We start from the raw sequence: 21,428 nt of genomic DNA on the forward strand, positions 1-21,428 counted from the left end.
TCTTAAAGATAATTATATATATAAGTATCATTATATGATTAAATATAGAGTTATGAATAATAAACAGTTTTAAACATTTTCCTCTAATTCAGAGTGACTTTTTGACCACACAGCACTTGGTTCTCTCAGATAAGCACTTAGCTTTGGGTTAAGAGTTTTTCACTGTAACCAGAGCTGGAATACCAGATATGTACTTGTAATGGATTCTGCAGTTAAGCCAAATGAAAGGGAGTTAAAGGCAATATCCAAAATGATAGTGGCAAGCAAGGATGGATGAGGAGTGTAACAAACTACAAACACAGCCTAAGCACACAGCCAAACTGACACAGTGAACTGGTCAAAAGCTAACGTGGAAACAAAACCCAAATCTGTGCTCCAAGGCAGGATGAGGGCTCAGTCAGGCACGAAGGAGGTATGGGCTAAGGACCTGTAGGAATACGGGCCAGCCTGGGCTTCCTTCCTCCGTTTGTAAGAAATAACAATCTATCCCCTGGCCGTGGACAAGTTCAGCTTGAATGGCAGCTAGGTTACTTAGATATTATAAGCCTAGGATCTAGTTGCTGGTCAACCTCCTTTAGACAGATAATTCAAATCTTCTACATTTAATCATAATGTTATGTTTATTTATATCTTAATGTAAAGAAAAAAATTCAAAACTATTTAAATGCTGAGTAGCTCTCCAAAGTCCCAATTCAAAACTATTTAAATACTGAGCAGCTCTCCAAAGTCCCAATATCAGTCAAAGTGGAACCAGAGCATAAGACCCATTTCCTCACTCCTGGCATCAGTATATCTGCCTGTTATGCTACTTTTCATCAAAATAATTTAAAGTTATTCTTTTTCCCCTAACGCTATGCCCCAATGATGCCACATAAATCTCAAAGTAATATTAGAGTTATATTTCTTTTCAGAACATAAAGGCAATCTAGTTGATAGGGAACAGAAATCCTACATATTACCTTATATCAGAACAATGTATGTATTTTTAAAATGTGAGCTCTTAGGAACAACATCTGGCTCCCTGCATAGACACAAATGTGCATAAATCACAGCATAAAGGTTAACACTATAGGCTTTAAAGTCAAACACACAAATATTTTAATCACAACTCCGACAAACCATGTGATCTTGGGCTAGTGATGACTTCTTACATCATAGTTTCTTCATTCATAAAGTAGAGATAATAGCAGTAATCCTCTTAGAGAGCTGTTCTGAGAACTAAATAAAAAAATGCAATGAAGGCTTAGCACAATTCTTAGCATAGAGTTAGTGCTAATTAATGTGTGCTAATAATAATAACAGTCCTCCTAAAATTTATGGCAGGAAGCTCACCAGAGGGAGCCTAAGACTCCCCTCTGGGCTCTTGGGTTATACTTGTATCCATGACATGAAACTTATGTCATATTTGAGAGCATGTCAGGGAGAATGGTGTGCCTCCCAGTGTTTTCAAGAGCACTGGTGTTACCACACACACACACAGCTCTGAAAATGTAAGTAGATTTCAAAGTTGCTTAAATAACTTTCTTGGCCAAGAGTCATGCAAGTTGCCAACTGGCAATGGAGTGATTTTCCACTCAGGCTTGGCAGCAGCAGGATTTAAACAGAAAACTGGGAGGAGGGCAAAGGAAGTAATATGCTTCCTTACTCAGAGGAGTTTTAGACTCTTTGGCACCACAGAGAAAAATTGTAAAGACAGAAATTTTGTGTGAGGACTACCATATTTTTCATCAAAAATAAATTGAAAAGAAATTTCTAGCTACCATCATAAAAATATCTTTTCTACCATTTATTTTCATATTCTGTGAACTCTATTTTGGAAGATGTTTAGAATTTCATTTGGTTGCTCTCACTCAATAATCATTTGCTTAAGAAAACTTTTATCTAATATAAATTTCTCCTGTTAGAGCCTGTAACAATTTCCTTATGTTTATTTGTAAAATAGAGCACTATTATTTGGGCCATGGGGGAATGTACTTATATTTTAGTGATTTCTACTGATATATTTTGAATAAAGATGTCATGATACAAGCAAAAATAAACCAATATAGTTAGTTATGACAGAGAGAGAACAGCTACTAAGCACATTCTATAATAATATTCACCTGTGTAATTTTAGCAGTTGGTGCTCCTCAAAAAAATGTGTAAGAAAAACTATTTGGTTTCTAGTGATGACGTTAATTTACCATAAGATACCCTAGCTCAGAGATGAGCAGTTTCATAATTTCTTGCACTATATGACTCTGGAGGACAGAATAATGCCCCCTACAAGAATGTTCACATACCAATCCCCAAAAACTGTGAATATATTACTAAACACAGCAAAAGGGATTTTGCAGATGTGCTTCAGATAAGGACCTTGAGGTGGTGAAAATATTTTGGGTTGAGTGGGTTCAGTATATTCACAAGGGTCTTTATAACAGTGAGGCAGACAGCTCTGTGTCAGAGAGAGGAGAGATAATGACAGAAGCAGAGGTTGGAGTGATGCAAGGAACTAACCACAGAATGCAGGTGATCTCTAGAAGCTGAAATGGAAAGATATAGATTCTTCCTGGGAGCTTCTAGAAGCAATGCAGCCCTACTGACACCTAGATTGTAAGACTTCTGACCTTCAATACTGTTAAGACAATAATTTTGTTGGTTTTACGCCAATGATATAGTAAGAAAGATTTATTCTCTGCCCCCTAGTTCTGCAACAGAACTCCTAAATCCCTTGGAATTTCCTCTTTGATAGAAAAATCTTTCCTTCTAATGAGGAGACTCTTGGTGGGCACTTGGATAACTCAGAATGGGGGCTGACTGTAGAGAAATTTACTGTGTGATTAGAGGGTTAGAACTTTGAGCACCACTTCCTGAGCTCTGGGGAAAGGAATGGGTTAAGTTGGTCACCAATGGCCAATGTGTAATTAATTATGCTTATATAATGAAGCCTCCATTAAAAGTCCTAAAGATAGGATGTGGAGAGCTTTCCAGTTGCTGAACACATAGAGGTGCTGCGGGGTGGAGCACCAAGAGAGGCACAGAAGTTCCTAATCCCTTTCCACAAACTTTGTCCTGTACCTTGCCTTTTCACATACCTTGTCTATTCCATCTGGCTATTTATCTGTATCCTTTGTAATATCTTTTATAATATAATGGGTAGACGTAAGTAAAGTGTTTCCCTGAGTTCCAAAAGCCACTCTAGCAAACTAATTGAACCTGAGGAGGGGACTGTGGGGAAGCTGATTTACAGTCAGTTGTCCAAAAGCATGACAACCTAGTACTTGAGACTGGCATCTAAAGTTGGGGGCAGTCTTGTGAAACCGAGCCCTTAATATGTGGTAACTAACCCTACCTCCAGGTAGATAGTGTTGGAATTGAATTGAATTATAAGACACCCATGGAGAATTGCTTGGTATATGAGGAAAATTTCTCACACATCTAGTGTCAGAAGTGTTATGTGGTATGCAAGTAGAAAAAAAATGCGTTTTTTCTGTAGCCTCCACATTTGTGGTAATTTTTCTCATGGTATTGAAACTAATACAGTAACTATGAACTAAATATGTTATTTATTGACTCATGAACATCTAGGCATCAAAAGTAAAACAAAGTATAAAATTTTTAGAAATAATCCTCATTTGAAAACATACCTCCTGTATTTTAAATAAACCACAAAATGACCCCCAGGAGTATTTAGATACTTGTAACAATTTTCAAAGTGTGCTTTTTAGTATCCTGGTTCTGTCAGTGTCAATAGGAATCAGGCATGAAAAATTCTAAGATGAAATAACACTGAACTGTACAGTTTAATTGTGGGATAATTGAAATAATTTTTGAATTATCTCAGGAGTCTAGATTTAGAAAGACACTTTCTGAGATACCCAAAGGATTCCCATATGAAGTTAATTCCACTATAAGGGGAAGGTAGAAGATAAAGGCATAGTGTGGAATAAAGGTACTAAAAAATTTCTAAGTGTCTTTATTTATAGTATGCATATATACTATATACATATACATACAACAAAGTATGAAAGTGTCATTCCAGCCTCAGAACATCTTGCTTATCAGCCTTCATCACAATTTCCTCCTCAGCCCATGCCCATGTAGCCATCTCTGTAGACCCTGTTCATAAATCGTAAGGCTGACTCAGCAAACAGACTCAGATGGCATAGCTGGTCCTCAGTGTCTCTGCCACCTGCCACTAATCCCAACCATGAGATATTTCCTATGCTTTTATTTGGAGAAATGACAAAAGGAATATCCACCAAAGTGAAAAAAGCATACTATTTATCTCACTTACCTAATCCAGCCCCTTATAATTCACTCAATCTGCTCCTCCAACCCTTATCTAATGTTCTCTAGTAATGAGGAAAACAAAACTTGTGAAGAATATAATTTTAGTGGATCAGAAAACTTAAACATGGCAATTAAAGAAGTTTCAGGCCTACCCTAAAGTATAATATTACAATATGCTCAAAGCTCCCAGGGCAGAGGAAAATGGCTTCAAAACTTACCCACAATAGCAGAGTAAAAGCCTGGTCTCCCATAATAATGCTGCATTGGAAATTCTAACAGATTATTTAACTACATGACTCACAAACACCATAAATCAAGAGAAAAGGAAAACTACACAATGTTTTTCACACATATATAACCTAGAAACTTTCTTCTCTGAAGCATCTATGGTACAAAATTTTGAAAACAATTTACTAATTATCAGTCAACACCTTTGAAAATTGTCATGTGAAAAGAAAATAAAAAGAGCCAGCATTCAAAAATTCTCTGTAGGCTATTAAAGAAACTTGTTTCCAGATATCAGGGAGAAGGTTTGGGCTCTTCCTGATGAATAGCTGTAGCCAAGATAATTGAATTTAGGATAGACGAAGAATGCCCAATTGTCAGATGCACAATTACATCAGAAATTGAGGTTATAAGGCCGAGACAAGATCATAGTCAAGGAGATCAACATATGGCATAAAATTAACACAGTTCATAGAAAGTCAGATCACCAAAGTCTTCCCTACCTGCCATTTCAAGCAAAAAGCTCAGAAGCTACAATAATCTCAAATTAGTACCTCAACATAACCCCAAGTCCTAAAAGTTAAAATGTAGGGAAAAAATATTTCCAGCAAAATAAATTATACCCTGAAAACATAACTGTCATAATTTTTAAAATCATTACACAAAATAGCCATATTATCTGACAAAGAGATGCATTTATCAGCTGGGAATTCCATAGGCCTTAGTCCCAGCATAATTTCCTTACTTATAATCCCCATATTTGTCCTTAAAAACTGGGGGAGAAAAATCCTTTTGAGAACTTTCCAAAAAAATAAACAAGAAACAACCACTAACTTTTTTCCTCCAACAGAAAATTATCCACTTAACTTCTCTATTGCAAAATATTTTCTAATTAAAAATTAGTCACCCTGAGAAGAAAGGTGTAATTATAAACGCTGTTCATTTTAACCTGAAAAAGCCCATAAATAGCCAAAACTGCACACATGAACGCACAAAACCTAATTTGTATAACATTGTATACCATGTTTTGGAGAGAAATTTTATAGCACATGACAGCCGTGTGTCAGGTTATTGTCTTAGATGAGCTTATCTATCTTCTTGTAATCAAAATGGTGCAATTAATTTTGAAAACAAAAAAGGCATATTCAGCTTACGTTACTTATATTTTTATGAAATAAACTTTAAATGTAATCACAACAATTAATACATTTTCTCTTAAATGCATACATTCATTCAGTAGATACACAAGGACTTTGAAAAGTTTGTGGAAAGTTGAATTAGAGATAAAAATTAAAAGTACAGACTTTACTTCTCAATATAAGCTTCATGAAGTTTAAGACACTTTTGTAAGTGAAGATACCAGCAATTTAGTCTATCCCTGAAGAACTGAGGGTCCTGGGGACTTAAACATGTCAATGCAGTCTTTTTTTATATTATTAACTAAAGAAAAATTAGTACAGTTTTTTAAGATTGGGGGAAAAAAGACAGAAGAAGCAAAATAAGGACTGTAAGCTAGATGCCTAATGATTTCCCACTGAAACTCACCTGATGAGAGGAATGAACAGGAGTACTGTCCTGGTGGAGAAGGATCATGTGGCGAAGCTTTCCCAGCTAAAGCTTTGGCTAACTTTCTCAAAACACCCTTACAGACAGATGTTATTTTTCTTTAGCCCTCTAGAAAGTCAACAAGCAAAAGGCCTTGACCATCCCCCAGAAAGCTGCTGCCATGACCTTTGCTCTTGATTGGTCTGCTTTTGCTTTGACTGGCCCAATTCCACTTCTTGGTAGCCATTGTTGTGATTGTGCTTCGTCTTCAGGATCGTATTGATAAAGTCATGTTTCATCTCCCTTTACAATTCTTTGAAGAAATGCTTCAGGATCTTCATCCCGCTTGTTTAAAATGGCACTGAAAGCTCTACTCCTGCCTGCAGCTAATCTGTACACAACAGTTTTGGTAGCCACCAAGTAAGAAGTTTACTCAGCTTTTTCAGTCAGAACTATGTAAGCCATACCAGTCAAAATGGCTGTGGCATTGGCTATTGTTTTTGCTGTCAATCGTCAGTCCTCTTCTATTCAGGCACAAACAAGGTAAATTTTTTCCTCACAAATTAATGTGGATGGTCTACTGCTGCGGGTCTCATCTTCAACATCATCTCATCCCTTAAAATGAGTTATTTGTTTGTAAACTCCTGATTTCTTTGAGGTATTGTTACCACGACCTTTTTGTAAAGCATCAATGATGTCACCATTCTTGTCTTCAAGCTTCATTTGTAGATATTCATTGTTGTCTGTGCATTACCTAGTTAGATATTTATTGTGGTCTTTGCAACCTGGGCATCATAATCTGTGCCTATCCTTCTTGGGAAGGCTGTCCACGTACTTGAAGGGACTTGGGCCCCAAGCCCAGTAAAGCTGTGATTCTTGAAGACTCCTGAAGGTACCATCTTAGTGGTCTCAGATAAGATCTAGAAGAATTCTCTGGGTTACTAGGCACAGACTCTTGTTATCTTCCCTTACTTTTTCCCAAACAAATGGCATCTCTATACTGAGCTGCCTGCACCTAGAGGTGCAGTGATATAAGCACCTATGTGGCCACCACTATTGGATCTTCCTAGAGTTAGACCTGAAGCCAACAAACCACTGGGTTTCACCCAAAGCCCACTGTAATCACTACCTGGCTACCATCTATACTCACTCAAGGTCCTAGGGCTCTTCAAACAACAGGTGCTGAAGTCAGCCAAAGCTTTGTGTCCTTCCCTTCAGGGCAGTGAGGTCTCCGAGGCCCCAAGAGGGTCCAGAGATGCTGTTTGGGAGCCAGGAATTAGAATAAAAACCCTTAGAAATTGGCTGAGCATGGTGGCTCACACTTATAATCCCAACACTTTGGGAGACCAAGGTCAGAGGCTTACTTCAGCTCAAGAGTTCAAAACCCGCCCAGGCAACATAGCAAGACATCATCTCTAGTGAAAATGAAAAAAATTCACCAGGGCATGGTGGCATGTACCTGTAGTCCCAGCTACTTGGAGGGCTGAGGTGGGAAGATTGCTTGAGTCCAGAATGTCAAGAATGCTGTGAGCCCTGATTGTTCCATTGCGCTCCAACCTGGGCAGAGTAAGACCCTGTCTCAAAATTTAAAAAACTTAGAAATCTACCTGGTATTCTGCTGCAGCTAAGCTGGCACTCAAACCACTTCCCACTCATCCCTCCCTTTTCCACAGGCAAAGTATCCTCTCTCCAAGGCCACCACCATGACTGGCCCATGGGAAGTTCTGCCAGGCTACTACTGATACTCACTTATGGCCCAAGGGCTCATCAGTCAGCTTGTGGTGAATATTACCAAGCCTGGGATTCACCTTTTAGGGCAGGAGCAGTGGCTTGCCCTCTGGCCAAAGGCAGGTCCAGAAATGCTATCCAAGCCTATGACTGTACTTGGGTACCCAAAGAGCCTGTGTGGTACCTTTCATCAGACATAGGTCTCACTTGCACATGATGCTTATGTGTACTGAATGATGTTTTCCCAAAGTAAACCCTCTTAACCATTCAACATGGGTCAAAGTGGTAAGCTTCAGGACACCACAGCAAGGAAAACCTTCTTTAATAATATTCTTAGCTGAATTTTTAAAAATTAAAAAGAAATAGAAAGGCATTCAATATATAAATGTGGCAGAGCTGATAGCTCCACTGTGGCAGAGCTAATACCTTAGCCAGCATGTGTCAGAGTCTCATCCAAGGCCCATGGTGTACTACCTGAGTATCGCTGTTGGTTATTCAGCACACAAGGGCACTTTAATTAGGAGGTGAATCATTCCAGGACTGGTTCCTTCTCTTCAAGGCAGCAGATTCCCTTCTTTCCCAAAGTATGTCTAGAAATGTCTTCCAGGAGCCAGAGCCTGGGATGGGGGCTCCTACTGTGGGTGAGCTGGTATTCAACGTATAAGACAAAGTCCCCTTTATTCTTTTCTCTCCTCTTCTCAAGTAGAAGGAAGGAATCACTTTCGTTGCTGCAAGCTGCACTGCCTGGGGTTGTGAGGAGAGGTGGCACAAGCCTCCCCCAGCCACCCTGTCTGATGTTTCACTAGGTCACCCACTGCACCATTTCACTGGATCTAAGCCCAACACAGCATCAAGATTGCCTAAGAATTCCAGTCCGTGTATTCTAGATTGGCTTTCAAATTCACTTAGCAACCCAGAGCACTTTAGCCCACAGTGGCAAGGCTTGCTTAAACTCAAGTTTTGGGCACTGCTATGGGCACTTCCTTCCCCTCTGGCTAGGGCTGGTCCAAATGCCCCCCTCCATTGGTAGGTACTAGCTGAGTTCAGCACAGTTTTGCTTTCCACTATGACAGGGAAGCACTGAGTTCAATGCAAAGTCCCCCAGTAACTGTACTCTCTCTACGAAGTGCAGATACTCTGTCTTTACCATGCAGCTGCTGCTGGGGTGATGTATACAATTCAACTCTTTCCTACCCCCTTCAGTGCATATTTCAGTTATATGAAGTTAAAACGAGGGACATTGAGTGTTCACCTGATTTTTGGTTCTTATGAAGGTGTCTGCATACAGACAGTTGTCAAAATTTGATGTTCATTCATGGTGGGACGATCAGTGGAGCCTTCTATTGCTTCATCTTGCTCTGTCCTCTCTGTAGCTCTAATTTTTAAAGTTAGGCATTTGTTTTGAAAAAAAAAATCCAACTAAATGATAAGATATTTTTGTTTTGTCTAAATTATGCTAATTTTTCATTTAGTTTTAGGATTTAATAGCATTTCCACTTCATAAAATACTTTAGCAGAAACACCATAAAAGCAGCCATGAAAACGTATATGATATTAAACAACCTGTAATATTTTACCCAAAAATTGCCTGAACAAAACATTTTTCAATAGCTAGATGAGTAACTATATTTATAAGAAAAAAAAAAACTGTTTCCCAAAGTAATAATGGAACTGAACTCTAGTTTATTATAATTGAAAATTTCTTTTCCAAAAGTGTTATGGTCTTGACCCTAATGCAGTATATAGATTAGATTCTACACTTATTTGAAAACAGTATAACTTGATTTAATAGAATCATGTTTCTCACAATCAGTGGTCCCTTTAATGTCATGTCTCAGATTACATAAGTAATTTCAATACACAAAGACAGAGCATCATTATTTACAGGAGCAGTTAAAGATAACACATAATTTAAGCATCATTCTCAGGCAAATCTATTAACAACCAACGCAGCTATTTCTCACTATGTAATCACCATTGTATTAGAGATAAAAAATATTATCCCTACTCCTGTGAATCTTAAGTACTAAGTAGCTAAATCTAGCAAGTTTCATGTTTTGCTTTTTTAATATGTTGCCTTAGAAGAAGTTTCATTTTTCATGTTTTCTGTAGGTAAAATTATCTTAATTCCAGAATTACTCAGTGCAAATAACCGGATGCATTGGGGTGACATTCTTTAAAATAAAGTTACTTGGACATAAATTTTATGTGGAGAAACTGTATTATAGCCACAGTTCATTCAGTCTACTAATCTGCAAACAAGATGCTATGAGGAAAGGTTATCATTTTTCTCAACAGTATTATTCATATGAGGAAACTGATATTGAGAGATGTGAAATAAGTAGGCTAAGACCATGGATTTTATAAATGGCAAAACTGGGCCTTAACCACTATCGATAGCTAAAATCACCACCTGGGCCTTTCCAACAGACTGAGACCACCAAAATTGCCTGTTTCTCCTCACACTGAACTAACTTCCAATTTTTAATGTACTCTGTAAATAAATGAAAACACAGAATACATTCTATAAACCAACTCTGCTTGGCCTTATAAAATCACTATCAGAAATATTTATGTTTTCTCAGACTAGAAAAATATTCCATAACTCATTTAATTTCGATTTCAATAAACAATGTTATATATGCCTTTTTTTCCAGGATAAATATTCACAGCCTATTTCATGTACATAGGAAAGGCAAGTTAAAAGAACTAATTGTGCTCCTAACAAATACTCCCAGGGACAGACTTTCTAATTCCGTTTCTAAGCCTCCCATCAGACACAGGTCTCACTCACATATGATTCTTATGTCTATTGAATGATGTTTTCCAAAGTAGACCCTCTTGGCCATGAAGCATGGCAAGCTTCAGGGCACCACAGCAAGGATAACGTTCTTTATCAATATTCTTGGCTGATTTTTTTAATTAAAAAGAAATTGAAAGACATTCCAAATATAAAGAATAACTTCCCTTTCCTTTATAGTCAGGTTTGTTGTGCTTATTTCCAGCGCAAATTAGGTATTCCATTATAAAATCATTAGGGGATCATTTTAAATTATTTTTTGTGGTTGTAGTAGGTCATATTCAGGCATGTGTCAGGACCTCAAAGCAACATGAACTCATTCTTAAACCAATTTCCTTGTTTTGCAGAAAGCCAAAGAAGATCCACCTGCTTATGTAATAAGATTTTTCTCATTAAAAAGGCTTTTAAATAAACTAAATCTATTTGTGTTTTCCTAGTAATACTAAAACTTTTAATATTATGCTACTTACATTTCTGAATAATCTGATGCAAATGTTATGTGGGTTCAACATATCATAGCCTCTTTTTACCTAGTTAGATTCTCCTATTTAAGACTGAGCTCCTCATCATCACCTCCCAAAAGCCTCCACCAAAACCTCCAGACTGAGATAGGTATAGTTCCAACATGTTGCTGCAGCACCTGCAGAAGAGCACTGTGTTAGCACACTGATATGGGTTAGATCTGTGACCCCACTCAAATCTCATTTTGAATTGCAATCCCCAGTGGCAGAGGTGGGACCTGGTTGGAGGTGACTGGATAATGGGGAGGGAATTTCCCCCTTTGGTGCTATTGTCATGATAGCATTTTCACAAGATTTGGTTGTTTAAAATTGCATAGCACGTCCCACCACCCCACCCACTGCACCCCATACACAGCCCCTCTTCTCTCCCTCCTACTCCTGCTATGTAAGATGAACCTGCTTCCACTTCACCTTCTGCCATGATTACAAGTTTCCCAAGGCCTCCCCAGCTATGCTTCTGCACTAGCCTGTGGAACCATGAGCCAATTAAACCTCTTTTCTTTATACATTACCGTGTCTCAGATATTTCTTTACAGCAGCATGAGAGCAGACTAATACACACTGTACTCTCCTATCTTTGTATGTTTGTCCCCTTTCCAGAATGTAAACCTCTGGATGGCAAAAGCCTTATCTTATTTGCCTTTTAATCACATATAATAAACTCATTTGGGAAAAAGTAAGGTACAAAAGTCAATCACAGATCTTTCACTTCTCCTTTTTTCCCCATCCCTTCTTTTCTGAACAATTCAGACCATTATTATGTGGGGTAGAACAAGGCAGATGTCTAGGTGAAAAACCCTAGCAGGGTAAAAAGGGTGTCCAGGCAAGAGGGCTGCCCAGCATAGAGAGTTAATATCTGAGTGGGTGAGGAGAGCATTCACATGAGGAGGCAACCTAGTGTGGGAAGCCAGGTAGGTGTGATCCAGGGAGTATGACCCAGGGCAGACTATCTGAGTCAGAGCAGGGTGAGGAAGAAGTTCATGGATTGTGGCAGCACTGTGTGGAGAGTCAGGACCCAAAGAAAGTAAAGAATGGAGGTGACCCAGCCTAGGGTAGCAGAGCCCATGCTGGGTGTAGAGAGTATCTGTGTGGGAAAGGACCTAGAACAGAATGCTGAAGTCCAAGCAAAGTAAGAAGATCATCCTCACGGAGGAGCACTCTGGCACAGGGTATCATGTCAGAGCCCATGTCAGGGAGGGGGACATTCCCACAGAGGGGCCGAGCTCCAGTGCAGTAATGAGAGCATCTGTGCAAGAGTGACGGCCTGGTGTAGGATCAGTGCCTGTGCTAACATGAAAGGCAAGAGGAGTGGCAGTCAGAGACGGAGTGGGGGAGGAGGAACTGCCAAAAAGGGAGATGGCCTACTGTGAGGTACCGGCCAACCAGGGTGAGAAGGGCTTTGCCATGAAGGCCAAGGGGATGCTGGCCAGTCCCAGAGTGTCATTGTCAAGCTATAAGAGCTGGCCTGGGGTTCTGAAACATAGGGATGGTGGGCAAGGCATCCACTTGGGAGCCATGACGTTGGTTACACTCACAGGATTGAACAAGCAAGTAAACCTGAACAAAGACTTTCTGTATTGAGTTGGCTTTTTTTTTTTAACTTTCATTTTAAATTCAGGGGTACATGTAAAGGATGTGCAACTTTGTTACATAGGTAAACATGTGTCGTGGGGGACTGCTGTACCAATTATTTCATCACCCAGATACTAAGCTTAGTATCCATTAGTTATTCCTCCCAATCCTCCCCCTCCTTGCATCCTCTACCCTCAGACAGGCCCCAGTCTCTTTTGTTCCCCTCTATGTGTTCATGTGTTCTCATCACTTAGCTCCCACTTATAAGTGAAAACATATGGCATTTGGTTTTCTGTTCATGTGTTAGTTTGCTAATGATAATGGCCCCCAGCTGCATCCATGTCCCAGCAAAGGACATGATTTTATTCCTTTTTATGACTGCATAATATTCCATGGTGTATATGGATCACATTACTTTATCTGGTCTATCATTGATGGGCATTTAGGTTGATTCCATGTCTTTGCTATTGCGAATAGTGCTGCAGTGAATACAGACATGCATGTGTCCTTATGATATAAGAATTTATATCCCTTCGGGTATATACTCGATAATGAGACTGCTGGGTCAAATGGTGTTTCTGACTTTAGGTCTTTGAGAAATTGCCACACTGTCTTTCACAATGATTGAACTAATTTACACTCCCACCAAGAGTGGACAAGCATTCCTTTTTCTCCACAACCTCACCAGCATCTGTAATTTTGTGACATTTTAGTAATAGCCATTTTGACTGGTATAAAATGGTGTCTCTTTGTGGTTTTGATTTGCATTTCTCTAATGATCAGTGATGTTGAGCTTTTTTTCACAAGCTTGTTAGCCGCATGTATGTCTTCTTTTGCAAAGTGTCTGTTCGTGTCCTTTGCCCATTTTTTAATAGTGTTGTATTTTTTCTTGAGAGCTGGATTTATTACTGACAAATACTCTTGGAAAAAGGCTAAAATTCAATTGGACCCTAAGGATTTGATATTTGGATTCTATATTCATCTGGGTTTGAAACTATTCTAAAATTCAAAATAATTTAAAATATACTAATAGCCAGTTCTTCTGAATACTTTGAAAACATATTAACCAGTAGAGTTAAAACATATTTTAATGAGATAGCATTTTAAATGCTGTATAGTATACCAGTCTTAATATATTTAAATTTTTGATATAAAGCCTCAAAAGAATCAGTGGGGAGAGAGGATAATTCACTGACAGTGGCAGATTCTGAGCTGAGGCACTGGCAGAATGGTATAAGCTTACTTGCTGCCATGGTGTTTACTGCCCCACAAGAAGCTCACACACCCCCTCCACACCAGTCCACAGGAATACAGCCTGACTCCTGCGGCCTATTTCTGCCCATTGTTCTACTCAAACATATATGAGTTTAGATCAGCCAATAAGCTACATATGCAAACTTCAACCTGTTTTTGCAAGAATTCTCATTCTCTCCAAGTAATTCACTTGGAAGCCAATATTCATTTTCTCTCCCTCTCTTTGTGTCTCTCTGTCTCTCTCTTGCCTTCTTCCCCTTTTTCCTTCTCTCTGTCCAACTCCTCCTGGAGTTCTCTTATATAAGTAGAAGGGGCCTAGAGTTAGAAGGAGGGGTTAGTATGTGATTGGGAACTGCAGACCCTATTTGAGCCCTGGAGGGATGGTCACACTACAGCTCTCTTTAGAACATGAGGTGCTGCCGGGTGTCCCATATGTCCTTGGTTTTGTCCCTTATTCTAGAGCAACAGGTGAAGTCCAACTTAATAACCTAATACTTACATTAATGCGAATGAAAATGTTGGAAAGATGAATACAAAACTAGGGACCATGTTAAATCCAGTTGGGGACTGGCATGGGTAACTGGAAAAAAGGGAACATACACATGTACTGTCTCAATCTTTTCCCAGACTATCTTCCTGTATTACTTATGTAATTTAAAATAAATTTTTAAAAAATCAAAAGCAATTAAAAATTTCAAAACGAATTACCTACTATACAATAGTAGTGAATATAAATCACAGAATGGAGATTGGCCATATAAGTAAATATATATGCATATCTTATACAAATACATTTTTATTTTTTTGTTTTTTTCTTTTACAAATAGATTCTTAAACATTAAAACTTTAATGATTTAATGAGCTACAAACATAAATTAACTACTCATAAAGGAAGAGAAATAAATTTGAAAACTAATTAATATCTACTGATTGCCTTAGGGTGCTAGATTCCTGGTGGCATGATTTTCTTTTTTCTAAAATTTCTATAATGAACATCTATCTAAAATTAGGAGAAAAAAAGTTGAAAAAAGCCCCTCTCATCTCTATCTTCCTTGTTCCCAAAGAAGTGTATATAAGTATACGTGTGTGTGTGTGTTGTGTGTGCATACGTGTATATGTCAAATACACACAGTTGGTAAAACTGAGTCTGAATATTAGTAAAATAAAAAGACAAAAAGAAGTACAGAAACTCAAAGCCCAGTAAGGAAACCTAATGATTTATCCTTTTTCCAAAGGCACAAATGTATAAAAACAGCTTTAATGATCCGATATTTTATCATTGCTTCTATATTTTTAAAAAGTCAGCTAAATTTTTAATACAGCATTCTTTTGAAAAGTATCAAGACAAAGAAACGTAAGTTCTTGAGTTAAGCAATAAATATATGACTTTTTATAATTTTTATACTATCTATGAACAATTTCCTATAGCTTGCTAGGTTTTTCTTTTCCTTTTCTTTCTTTTTTCTTCACAAAGAAGTATCCTAAAATTCTTTCTAGCAAAAAAGAACATTTCTGGCCAGGCACAGTGACTCACGCTTGTAATCCCGGTACTTTGGGAGGCAGAGGCGGGTGGATCACAAGATCAGGAGATTGAGATCATTCTGGCCAATATGGTGAAACCCTGTCTCTACGAAAAATTAGCTGCATGTGGTGGCTCCTGCCTGTAATCCCAACTACTCGGGAGGCTGAGACGGGAGAATCGCTTGAACCAGGCAGTTGGGGGTTGCAGTGAGCTGAGATCCCACCACTGCACTCCAGCTTGGTAACAGAGCAAGACTCCAACTCAAAAAAAAAAAAGAAAAAGAAAAAGAAAAGAAAATTTCTGTCCTCTGGCCTTAAATAATTCTGACATTTAATACAACTCTATTTTTTAAGTTTATACTGTATTTTCCTTCAAAAAGAAAGGTGCACTAAGCTTGTGAATTAACATTATATCTAAAATTAACCTGTGACTCAACCAGCCAAATATACAGTTATAATCTATATGCATAATAGACAATTTTCTTCGAGAAGTTAACAACCCACAATGAAATCAAACACCAAGCCACTAGCATCATTTGGGCCAGCTCTCTGATGAAATGGAAGGAGGCAATGATCCAACAAAAGGTACAAGAACACTCCTATGAATAGAAAGGGTGAAGCCTGACTTACTCCCAAAAGCAGTCTTTGACAATTCAAGGACAGGAAACCTGCCACTGCATTTAATCTTTCTATCCTTGCAACTGGTTGTACCCTATCAACTGAAAAAGAAACTGTAAATTGCATATTTCCTGAATCAAAGAAGAAAGTCAATGGAAGTAATGTAATTATATGATTATCATTTTTATCACTAAAACAATCTTGAGTTATCCTTATAAATTATATCAAAAAGAACAGATTTTTACCTAATCAAAAAGAAGATTGTTTTATAAAATGAAAACATACTATGTAACAGATATATTGGCACATTACTTCTTAAAAGAGTGGGAAATTTTACTATTTTTTCCACATTTGAAAGTATTGTTTTTATTATTTTACTGTGGACTCAACCTCACTAAAACTGAAGCAATAAACAGGGCAGTATTAAGCAAAAGCTTCTTGGTGAACTGGTGACTATGTCATCCAACCCTACATAAGAGCCTGTTAAAGAGGAGTTGGGATTTTAGCAAGCTAAACACTTGTCAGATAGAAAATCGTAGGCAGTCTTCCCTGGAGATCTGGGGTCACTGGACATTTATGCGAGTGAGCAACGTGCCCCTGATCACAGCAGGAAAGCTCGCAGACGTGACACGTTCAGTGACAAAGCAAGGGCTCTAATTAGCGAAGGGTTCCGGTCTGACAGTAAAGGGCTTAACCTTTCCTGGGAAATAATGAGCCAGACAATGTTTGAAGCCTCCATGTAAGTTTCAGAGAAGAATGAAGGATGCTGAGAACTGCCTTACATGTGCTAAACTGACAGACACAGGTGACCGAACAATGAACTGTACACTTGGCAAAGAACGAGAAAACACTTGATATATGCTAGCGTCCTCCAGAGCAGCATTCCTCTTGTGTCCCTGAATTAAGATGAAACAATTTGATAGGTCACATTATTTGGCTCAGTTGCTTTAAAGACAATAGAAGACTTTATGGAGGGGATATATTTTCTGAAAACTTTTCCCAAATACCAACTTTTTGATAAGGCAACCTCTGTGAACTTCACTGAAGATCAGAGACAAATCTCAGTAAAAAGGCTAACCATTAACTCATGGGCAAACACAAACATCCAGTGGTTAAAATTACCTAGTATGACATCCAAGCCAAGGGCCTAAAAACTAGATTGAAACAAAACCTTTAAACAAAATGGGTTCTACTTTATTGACAGAATTTCCAAAAGAAAACAAAGTTTATACAAAGCCAATAATAAATTTTCTTCAAATGTGTGTCATAAGATTATGAAAGCCATATACCTATTTTTCTGTATTGTTCAGTCAGATAACATGAGAACAATAAATAATAGAACACGTTATTATAATTTTTAACCAATTTTTATCTTTAGACTTAAAAAACTAGACAAAGACAAAAGGAAATAAATGCAGATGATTACAGTTAACTAGTCTGGAACATATTCTATTGTTGAAAGATGAGGAAAGGTATTATGAAAATCAGAGAGATAATTGGTCTATCAGTCTGGATTTCATTTTTCATTTGCAAGAATCAAGAAACTCAAAGTAAACAGGCTTAAGCAATTTTTTAAGGGAAGACAAAGATTTATGGGCTCGTATCAAGCAGCAGATTTATATTCACACACAGCCTAATCCAGGACTGAAATATAACCAGAATCCTTCTTAACTTTTCTTCCTCTGGGTTGCTTAATTTTTAGCCTTCACATGGCAGCCTCTAAGAAATGCTAAGCTCTCCCTTGAATCTTCAATACCTATCACTCTCAATATTCACATCACTAAGCTCAAAGTAGAAAAGAGAGTGTGTACCCCAACATTCTCACCAAAATCCTTCTGGGGTTTATTCTAATTGGACCAGCTTAGGTCATATGCCCTAAATGATACACTCCAAATGGCTTGAGCTAACTAAGTCTCACCTCTAGAGCTAAGTGTGAGGTCAACCCATTAGGGAATGTTGCCAGGAAAAGGGGAGCATGGATATTGACCAGCAAACCACCTTGATAACAGGGTACGGCAAATCCCCAAATGCTGAACTTATTTTTTCAGTATCAGCTTCCACTTCTTAAGCCAACTTTTAAAAATAATGTTAAAGAAATTTGCTTACCTTGATTGTACTGATTTTCTGTAGCTGCTTAACAAAAAACTTAGAAACTTAAACTACCACCCATTTATTGTCTTACAGATGTATGGGTCAAAAGCCCAGCATGGCTTAACTCTACTCTGGGTGTCACAAAGCTGAAATGAATGTGTTATCTGGGCTGTGTATACCACGGAGAGCTTGGGGTTCACTTCCAAACTCATTTTGTTTTGTCATAATTCAGTTTCTTACAGTGGTTGTCCTGGTTTTCCTGCTGGTTGTAAACAGAGGACCACTCTCAGCCACTAGAGGCCAATCTCAGGTCCTTGCCCCATGACTCCCTTTCATCTCAAAACCACCACTGGAGAACCTCTCTTAAATTGAATCCCTCTCACATCTCAACTCTGACTCTCTCTCTAATCTCTACAAACAGATTTAAGGGGCTCACATAATTAGATGAGACTCACGCAGATAATCTCCCTAATTTAAGGATCTTAATTTATCTGCAAAAAATTCTCTTCACAGCAGTATCTACATTAGTGTTTGATAGAATAACTGGGGGAAGATGTATATGTGTACCTGGGTCCAGAAATCTTTGAATTCTGCCGCCCACATCAGTGTATACATAGTGATATATATACAATATATACTATACACACACACACACACACACGCTATATATCGCTTTTATATAAGGGATGAGAATGGGCTGAAAGAAATGGAGAAGGCTTTTGTTTTCTTAATAAATCCATTTGTTTTGTGGAACTACCACAAAAAGAAGAAGTCTGTGGCATGAGGGAAATAGTCTAAAATTTTAAATTGCATGAAAAATACAAATAGAAATGTAGAACCAAAGAGAACAAACTGGATGTTATGGCTCTTGTTTTGGTTGGTTTTTTGGGTTTTGGTTGGATTTTGGGTTTTGTTTTGTTTTGCTTTGCTTACCAAGTCAGGTGACAAATCTGGAACCTTAAAATTGTTTTTAAGGGGGAAGAAAGTTTATTTTTGAGGAAGGAGAATAATATTATGTAACAACTAAATTTGAAGCATAAGTCAAACTCTTTCATGCTTTCTTAGAAAATAAAGAATTAAGCCAAAGAAATCTTCCCTAAAAACTCCAAATCAAATATTAGTTTAAGGAAGTTCTAATTATCTTGGATATATTCTGGTTAAAAGCATTCTTGTTAAATGTCTCACCTCTATGGTACATCTTTAAAACGAAGAGAGAGAATGAGCTGAATGAACTACTTCCAGTGTTTTAAGAAACAAAGCTGCTCTTGACATTTTCGCACTGGGTTGGTGATGTAAAAGTAAAGCACTGCCCCCTAGAGGAACAAGGACCTTCTAGAGCAGGCAGCTATTTCACATCATGTAATGTTGTTACCCACATAATGTCCTAATTTCAGGTAGATGTTCTTTAGGGCATAGAAGAAAAACAGAAAATTGTTGCAGTGTAAAAAATGCTAAAAAATGTTTTAAAGACATTTCTGATTTTTTTCAAGAGATTATAGATTTGCGGAACCATAATTTGCGGGGAGTAATTTATTTATAAGCTTTCAAATAATATTTTTGCATTGTATTTATGAAATAAATATTTGTCTTAAAGAATAGGAATTTTTTATTCTTTCTTCTTATAATTTTTTCATAGACAAGGAGTCTCTTTATGTTGCCCAGGCTAGTCTCAAACTGCTGGCCTCAAGTGATCCTCCCACCTCAGCCTCCCGAAGTGCTAGGATTAGAAATGTGAGCCACCGCACCCAGTCTAGTCTCTCTTAAAATGCGCAGCTTTACATCTACCAGACTTTTCACACAGTTAGTACAATAGAACTATGTGTAAGATGTATATGATCTTATCTAAAATTATAAAGAAAAGTGGGAAACAAAATTGACCCACATGATTTTGCTACCATCATCAAACTTACTATTAAAACAAGAAACAGAGGAAATCTAAAACTTTAATGGCTAGATCTGGCAAACCGTGTCAAAAATTCCCCATTACCAGAAGAGTTCAGCACACTCACATTGTCTCTGGAGTCAAAATCAGAAACTATAACAAATCATTCAAATGTCTAGGTCTCTGTTTTTAATGCAATTAATTGTGTGTTTTCACAATATTCTCCCCAGAACCACAACCAGGAAGTGTTCTAGGTACTTATCTATTCATCTACCAGAGCAGTCTTTATTTTGTCTTCCTTTGGGATTCCATGTAAACTTTCCACAGAAGAAATGGTTCTTAGGGCTTTAAAAAGGAAGGAAGGAAAGAAGGGAGTAAGAAAGGGAGGAGAAAAGAAGGAAGAAAGGAAGAGAAGAAAAAGAAGCCTGAAAACTCTTGGGGTGGTCTCTTTAAATTCCTCTCTTACATAACTACTCTATTTCGTTCATTTTTGTCTCTCTAGAGGTGGTAGCAGCAAGGGTCTAGATGCCTCAGGCAAGTTCCTAAAATAAGAGCTCATGCCAAGTACAAACTTGAGCCAGACACAAAAGGATAAAATCCCGGTAGGGCATATATGTTCTTGGTGTGGATTCTACATTGTAGAAAAGACTCTTACAAAAACACACAGTTCCTTTGAAGGTTGTCACTAAGAAAAGATACTAAGTAGAAGAGCACTTTACAACGGGGGGCAAAGCACACTGTATAAGGGAGATGTCATCATGTGACATGGTATTTTTCTCAGCACATACCTGCCAGCCAGCTCACACCGATTTTTATAATTAGACATGTCCCTCTCCCTTCCTCTCTCACCCCAAGTGCCATGGCATATTTATAGAACTACAAATATGTCACAAGGTAGCAGGGTGAAACTTTTTATTGAACTATTAAAGAAAATTGCCAATGGAAGTTTCTATTTTGACTCTGTCGATTTTCCACAAGCAAAGGATTAAACTACTCTTTACAACAGAATCTGAAAAGCACAGTCTTTTCTGCATCTTGAGAATCAACTATGCTGGACCATCAAATTTTCAATCAATTGTTTTAAATGCAAAGATTATTTGACCCAGGCATGAACAATTTTAGGATATAAACTATTTGTACTCATTTAGATGTGAAATCCAAACTGACCAGGCTCACCTCACAAAACTGGCTTGTTTTCTTTCTTGCTCCATGAGGCAGTTACTGCTATAGTAGGCAGCTAGTCAGGTCTGAGCAGGGCAGGAGAGGGCTCCCCCACACACCAGGAGTGTTGGGCATCCATCAGATGACGATCAGGCAGTTGTTAACTGTTTAAAGTAATTGGTCACAGCCGGCACCAGGGAAAAGCCATCTCCTGAAGATAGAAAACACCTGAAACTGA

General features: G+C 38.0%; 1 long non-coding RNA gene across 2 annotated transcripts in view; it reads right to left on the reverse strand.

The window, feature by feature from the left end:
- Window positions 1-18,333, reverse strand: part of LOC144581416 (uncharacterized) — a 138,299-nt gene extending 119,966 nt beyond the window's left edge. The window contains exons 1-2 of one of the 2 annotated variants that reach the window (XR_013532205.1): window positions 18,163-18,333; window positions 11,041-11,210 (exon numbers count right to left, since the gene is read on the reverse strand). This is a non-coding gene — a long non-coding RNA (uncharacterized LOC144581416). Of the gene's footprint in view, window positions 1-11,040; window positions 11,211-14,416; window positions 14,517-18,162 lie in introns of those variants that run through there. The other variant, XR_013532206.1, reaches the window with a different exon arrangement.
- Between the last annotated feature and the right edge of the window lie 3,095 nt (window positions 18,334-21,428).

This window comes from Callithrix jacchus, chromosome 2, assembly GCF_049354715.1.
Source record: "Callithrix jacchus isolate 240 chromosome 2, calJac240_pri, whole genome shotgun sequence".
In the NCBI taxonomy this organism is placed as follows: Eukaryota; Metazoa; Chordata; class Mammalia; order Primates; family Cebidae; genus Callithrix; species Callithrix jacchus.